Source organism: Marmota marmota, unplaced genomic scaffold (genome assembly GCF_001458135.2).
Source record: "Marmota marmota marmota unplaced genomic scaffold, marMar, whole genome shotgun sequence".
NCBI classification, from domain to species: Eukaryota; Metazoa; Chordata; class Mammalia; order Rodentia; family Sciuridae; genus Marmota; species Marmota marmota.
Genome location: NW_026000221.1, coordinates 2,248,880 through 2,256,627, shown reverse-complemented (window position 1 = coordinate 2,256,627; position 7,748 = coordinate 2,248,880). Strand labels below are relative to the sequence as shown.

General features: G+C 41.8%; 1 pseudogene; it reads right to left on the bottom strand.

Moving 5' to 3' along the window:
- Positions 1-5,449: 5,449 nt before the first annotated feature.
- Positions 5,450-5,819, bottom strand: LOC107144907 (annotated as a pseudogene).
- Positions 5,820-7,748: the final 1,929 nt, after the last annotated feature.

Here is a 7,748-nt window from a genome sequence, read left to right as displayed (position 1 = left end):
ATTAGAAAGCATAGCTCAGTAGTAGAGCCCTTGCCTAGCATTTGCAAGGCCTTGGATTTGATCCCCAGCACCAGAAAAAAAGAAAAAGAAAAATCAAGTTCAGCTCTATTAGCCAGGTATATCCCAACAGCTTGGGAGGCTGAGGCAAGGCAGGAGGATCTCAAGTTCAAAGTCAGCCTCAGGCCCTAAGTAACTCAGCGGGACTCTGTCTCTAAATAAAATACAAAAAAAGGGCAGGGGATGTAGCTCAGTGGTTGAGCACCCCTGGATTCACTCCCCAGTACAAAAGAGAAAAAAAAAAGCAAGCAGTAGCTCACTGTGTATGATTAAAAGAGTAAAATTTAGTGTTGGGGGAATAGAGTGGTTCCAGAGTAGGATCACACAGTACGATGATCTCACTCATATTTGCAGAGTTTGTGTGTTTATATATGTTCGTATTTGCTTCAGTGCCCACGTGCATATAATTCACAAAAGCAAAACTATCGGGGAGGAAGGCTACTGAAGAGGAGATATGGAGGAGGTGCGTTATGAAAGAGGTTCCCTTGCTGTGGGTTGTTTTAATATTTTATAATGATCATGTGCCATTAAAGAAGTGAAAAAGACATCCCGTGAAAATACTATGTAAGAAAAAAATTGCCCATAAATCCCTGAGGATAGGAAGAACAAGAGAGGAAACAATAGCAACAAAATTTTGGAACTGGAAAGTAGGTGGCTGAGAGGAACTGACTTAGCAAACCTAAGTAAACTAAATCCTAAGTCAGCACTGAAGAAAGCCAAAAAGCCACCTGATGTTCACCATAGAATTATACAAAGCCCTGAGAATTAGAGGAACCAGGGACCTGTGGAAAAGGTGGGGCTGTGGGCAGGAGGGCAGCTGGAAGCCCTTGTGCTCAGCCTTTAGGGTTCACATGCCCCTCAAACTCTCTGCAGCCAAGCAACAGCCCCTCAGCCCACTAAGGAGGATGCAGGATTATTTTCTGGGAAGCATTAAATAGAGGAACTCTGGCTTAGGGGACACCAGACACATCTCAGAGCATAGGCACCACACGGAGGAAGAAGGCAATCAGGGGCAAGTTTACACTCTGAATGTCAAGACCCCTCTGCTGCTTCCCCCAGCAGATTCTCAGAAAGCTGGAAGCCAGGAGAACATCCTCAAATCTCTGCATCATCTGGCCATCCCTAGAGAAAAGTCTGAAGTCCTCTTCACTGAAGATTGCTGTTCTGTGGAACACACACATGTACATGTTCACACACACACACACACACACACACACACCTCCCAAGCAGATTTTCAGTGAATGTAAATGGACAGACAAGGAATATCAGGAATTAGAGGAAATTTCCTAATATAAAAGATAGAGGACCAAAGTAACCAAATAAAAATACCACTTGGAGTAAAGAGACAATGCAAGGAAAGGAAAAACTTAGGAGAGAAAAATAATAGTTAATGCAATAAGAAATTATATTGGTGGAGAAGAGTGGGATAGGACTGTAGCTCAGTGGTAGAGCATGAGGTTAGCATGCATAAGACCCTGGGCCAATCCCCAGCACAAGAATGAAAAAGAGAGAGATAGGAGAAGGGAAGGAAGGGAGGGAGGGAGGAAAGAAGGGAGGAAGGAAGGGGGGAAGGATAGATGGAGGGAGGGAAGGAGGAAAAGGAAAGGAAGAAAGAGAGGGAGGAAGGAAGAGAGAGGCAAGCAGGCAGGCTATTGCTTCCATAAAAAAAAAAAAAAAGAATAGAATGCTATAAAGCAACAATGACATGTACAGAATCAAAACTGGTTTTTGGAAATTAAAAACAGAATAGCAGAAGTGAAAAACTCAGCAGAAGGGATAAAAGATAGTATTGAAAGACTTTTCCAGAAAAAAACAGTAAGAAGAAAATTCAAGAACTATGCTAAGAGGTCCAACAACCAAATAATCAGATATATCATCTATTGATACAACATTTCTGAACAAATCTCAGTGCCATACAACAGCAATTATTTATTATTCATGAATCTGGGTTTGGCCTAGGGTTAGCTCTGCTCCACCTGTCTCTCCTCTACTTTAGAACTAGTGGACCAACCTGGACCTGGTCTCACGGCAGTGGTGGCAGGCAAGGGTAAGAAAGGTCAATCACACAAATGGTCTTTAGTCCTCTACTTATGTCATGATTCCCAACATCCTATTGGCTCAAGGCAAGACATATTGCTAAACCCGGAATCAGCATAGAAGGGGACTTAAAGTTACATGGCCAAGGACATGGAAACAAGGATCAGACTGATTTTGTAATCTACCACATAAGAGTTCAAAAAGGGATAAAAGAAATAGAAAGGATAGGAGGTCAAATGGTTGTAGTAGATTTCCTAAAAATAAAGGACATGAGTTTACATATTAAGTAACCCACTCAGTGCCTAGCAAATAAAATTAAATCAAATAATACCAAGTAACAATTTCAGAACACTGAGAACAAAAAGTTGCTGGAAGCCTCTACAGAGAAAATAAAAGATTTCACACACACACACACACACACACACAAAGAATTAAAAGTAGCATCAGAATTTTCAATAAGCACATTAAAAGATAGAAGGCAATGAACAAAGCCTTCATAATGCATAAGGAAAATTATTTCCAAATTAGAATTCAATACCCAGCCAAACTATCAAAGTAAGTATGGTGGGGAAATAAAAAGTATATAAGAGGAACAAATTTTAATTACCTCCAAAGTACCCTTTTTCTGGTATCCCCAGAGAATGTGCTCCAACAAATGAGAGAGTAAACCAAGGAGAAGGAAGACATAGAATTCAGGAAAACAGGAACTACTACTTGGGAGAGAAGTGAAACTAATTCCCAGGATAACTGTGAAGGAAAATCTCAGGAATACACCAGGCATAAAAAGCAACCAGTTCAGACCAGAACAAGTCAGAATGTTCCAGAAGACTTTCTCAGGAACATGAACCTGATAAACATTTGATATATTTGAATATATGAAGAGATTTACACAACTGGGTGATAGTGTGGAAACAAAATAGTAATAGAAACAATTTTTAATTTGGGAGTTAACAAAAAGTTGTATAACCAAAAGAAAGTGTTCATAGTTGAATATGACATAGCCCAAGAACTGTGAACACTGAATATTGATTTATTAAAATATATGCTGTACTATAACTCCTCTGAGAGTATGGGGGACTGTTATGAGAACATATACAAGGAGGAAATGGGTGAGAAATGTAAAACAAAGTGGATGCTTCTCCACATGGAGAAGTGAATAGGGAATGCCAAAAAAATGATAAAATTTGTAAATCTGAAAAGTTGCGATATGAACACGTTTGCTAGAATTATGGAAGTAAATACTTTTAAAAGCAGATAAAAGGGGTTGGATTTGCTTGTCTTTGAAAAGTATAAAATGGGGATATATGAGTGTATAGGGGGAAGGGGACTTTCTTGTTCATAAGTGTTATATGAATACTTTATTCTTTACATTTGTAAAAAAAATTTGGTAACAAAAACTAAACATAAAAAGCAAAATCAAAAGCCCTCTGGAAAGAAACAAGAAATGATCAAGGAAACAGTCTGCTATCCCACATTAAGAGCTCAGAAACTAGCAGATAAGAAATTCATTCATACCAGGGACAAGCAGAGGGTAAAGGAACAGGTGGCAGGCAGTGGGACCCAGGAGAAAGGGATTTAACTCTGAGTGTCTAGATCAGCAAGGCTTCCCCAAAGCAGGTGATCCATCATTTCCAGCAGGAAGTTAATGTGCTCCAGAATTTTCCTGTCCATCTCACATAGGCCTTTCAAACTATTCTGCTATTTGTAATATTGTTTGAAAAATTGGAAACATCCAATGTTCATCAATAAAAACCTCGTTAAATAAATTGTAGAACATCCATACAATGGAACCTAAAGCAGATGTTTGAAAGGAAGTGGAGCTCTGTGTGCCCAAGACACATTGTTAAGTAAATTCAGAGCAATGCGTGTCCTGAGTGCATTTTTGTGGGGGAAAAAATACGCAACACACACACACACACACACACACACATACACACGTCTAGAAAAAAAGTGGTGAAAGTTTACTCAGCCAACTATTGACAGTGGTTGTTTCTGGGAGGCAGACCAAAGGAACTTACACTTTATATATTATACTCATTTGTTCTTCAAATATTTATGGAGCACTTCAATGTATTATGCACTGTATTATTCAGAGTTTTCACAGCAAGTGTCAGCAGAAAAGAAATAAATATTTACAAATAAGAAAAATTAGTGCTAAAATAACCAATCCAAATATGTTTTCATTTAGAAAAATAAAATGTCATCTAGAGGATACATAAGGATGTATGTGGCCCCATCCGCCCAAAAAGGGGCTAGAAGACTGTGAGTAGGTCCCTCAGCCTGCTCCCTGACCTAGGAAACTTGGCCACACTTGTGACCCTGAAGGGTCCCTCCGCCTATAGGAAGCAGAATACGATATGAATGTTCCCCAGCGGCTCATTGTGATCACTTATCTAGGGACCTAGCTGGCTTGGACCTAGTAAGACTGGGATGATGTCACCATGGTTGTTAAATGGGGATGCTCTGCACCTGGAAGGTCTCTTGCAACCTACATGAATCCCCAGCGCCCTTCCAATCTCGAGTTACAGAGCTTCTCTGGGGGTGGGTTTCCAGATTCCTGCCAGTTATAACCTGAGGACCTGTCTATTTCAGCAATATGAAACAGTGGAAAGAGCACAGGCCTTAGTGTCGGTCATCTCTGGACTCTGCCAGCCACTGGCCTTGTGGATCTGGGAAAGCCCCTCAACCACTCTGAACCTCTCTGAGCTGGGATCTTACTGCCCTCATTCCAGACCCATGGGGGGATCGATCTATCTCAAGTAGCCATTAAGATACCTGGTGCATGGGAAGGTGCTCTACGAATCCCTATCCACGTCTGACAGGAAGGTCCTAGGACACCTTCTGGCAGGGCGGCTCACGTTTCTCATCTCCTTCAAAACCATTCAGAGCTCAGGTTATCTTGTGACCCCAAGCACTGGAGGATGGAGAATTCAGGAAGGTGCGGGCTGAGTGAAGGAGCAGACAGAGCCAAGTAAAAATATGACACCAGAAGGTCCCTTATCAGAAAGTCAGAGGGCTTGTCCCCGACTGGCATTCCAAAACCCAGGCAGACCACAGATGTACAATCAGAAGTAGGGACACTTCCTTGGACTTCACATGGCAACCTCCCAATGGAGACAAGGCTGGTCAGAAAGCTGGGGACAGAGCATGCCACATCTGTTTGCCGGATGCACCATCTCAATGGTGGGGAGGGCCTCCTGCTAACAGCAGGCCAAATACAGATGGATGTACAAACACCAAACAATTTTTTAACATAATGAATAAACACACACACAACAGACACACACACACACACACACACACACATACATATATATTTTTTCTTTTGAGGAATATGAACTAAAAATTTGTTTGCTCATTTCTTGCATTTGAAATTCTCTTCGATGATACCCTTGGCCTGAGATTCTTTGCCATAGTCCTTACCACTACACAACTGCAACCAAGCACTTTTTGGGGTTTGCCCTCTCAGTCACGTTTGCAGAGGCCTACCCATTCTCCTACTTTCTTATTGTCGTTGACCTTAATTTGGTTGATTTGGTGCTCGGCACAAAGGGCCTCCACCACTTTGACATACAGTTGGATGCAAGCACACAAAGCTGGACCTGGTGCTTGTCTGAGGTGTGGGCAGCTTCACGAATTCCGCGTGCAAGGCCACCATGGATGAGGGCAGTCTTCATGACTTCTTGTAAAGCAGCGTTGATGTCCTTGACACCTCCAGCAGCCATGCTGTGCACTGGGTGACCAGTGAGGCCGAATCTTAAGCAAACGCAACTTCTGCCTCCGAGCGACTCAGCAGTGGCAGGGAAAGAGCATGAATTTCTAAATTCACGATCCATGATGTTAGTGAATAAAACTAGGAAATGGACACTCTCCCATCCTGCTACTCTGTTGGTAAAGGTGTAAACAGACCCAGCCCTTCTGTAAAATAATTAGCCAATAAATACATGTGACAATTTAAAACATGCACACTGATTTAGCAATAGCTGTAAAAATGGCAAAGGGACCTAACACTTCAGCTCAACAATTTCACTTCCAGCATTTTTTCAGTTATATTTGTACAGCTTCACCAAGACATAAAGATGCTCATTTTAGAATTTATTCGTAATTTTTTTTTTGGTACCAGGGATTGAACTCAGGGGCATTCAACCCCTAAATCACATCCCCAGCCCTATTTTGTATTTTATTTAGAGACAGGGTCTCACTGAGTTGTTTAGCACCTCGTCTTTGCTGAGGCTGGCTTTGAACTATCAATCCTCCTGTCTCAGCCTCCCTAGCTGCTGGGATTATAGGCATGCACCACCACACCCAGCTTGATTTGTAATTTTTTACAAGAAGAGTTGATCAGAGACTGATACAGGTATGACACGAAGCCATCATGCTGATGTGGGAAGTTGCCTAGGATACATTAAGTAGGAAAATCACTGTTTATATTGTTATGAAGGCTATGAATCGATTTATATTAGAAAGGTACACATACACACAACTTCTGGAAGGATAGTCCAGAAACTGATTGCTTTAGAGAGCAGAGGTTGGGAGAGTCTGAGTTCTCACTCTGTTACTTCCTGTGCTATTGGAACTTTTTACCCTGAATGTGGTCATTTTAAAAACAAGCCCAGTTCAGTGGCATACACCTATAACCGCAGCAAGTGGGGAGTCTGAGGCAGGAGGATCACAAGTTCAAGGCCAACCTTGGCAACTTAGCAAGACTCTCAAAAAAAAAAAAAAAAAAGCAAGACAATTTATAGGCTGTATCTCAATGTTAAGAGTGTTTGCATAGAATATGCATAGCCCTGGATTCAATCTCCAGAACTATAAGACACACACACACACAAACAAACAAACAAACACACAAACACACAAAATTTAGCCCAGCAAATCCACTTGTAGCAATTTATTCCGAGGAAAATGAAGGAAAACATGCTCAATAAATACTTGTTAAATAATAAACACAAACAGAGATTTGGCTATTGGGCCATTCATGTTGAGAAAAGAAGAAAGCTAAAAGCAGCCTATATATTCATTCCCAAAGCACAAAGATTTGAGTGACAGAAAGATCCACAACCTAGGGATGATGACGGCAATGACAGTCACAGGCATCCACAGCAAAATAAAAGGGAAAATTCAAATTACAAAAATGTTACATAGCATGACCCCATTGTTTCACATACAAAGTATTTTCTTGAATAAGGAAAAAATCCTTTTTCTTATTAACAAGTGATAAATCTAGAGCAAAGCCTCAGATGAGATGCTTGCCCTCTGTGTAAAACCAACGGTCTCCATAATCTTGGGAGCGATCAAAAGGATCAATCAATCAGTCCTGGAATGTAATCAGATCTGGCTCGCTGCCAGCATGTTCCATGGCCCCAAAGGATAAGTGATGGGTGCCCTGGCTTTGACAGTGGGGTGTGGCCCACACCTGGATGTGGTCTCAAAACAGAGACTCCTCACCTCAGCAGTACCTGTGTGCCTGCCACTTGAGCCTCTGGGAGGACGGAGCTCAAGGCCAGGCGAGGGGCCGTCTTTGACTCTCTCCCATCTCACACCTGATGATAACCCCGGCCCTGCATGCCCAGAAGCAGGGATGATGGAAGGAGCCAATGAGTGGATGTGAGGTCATTCATTGTCCATTCCATGGCCAATTCTCACCGAGCCAG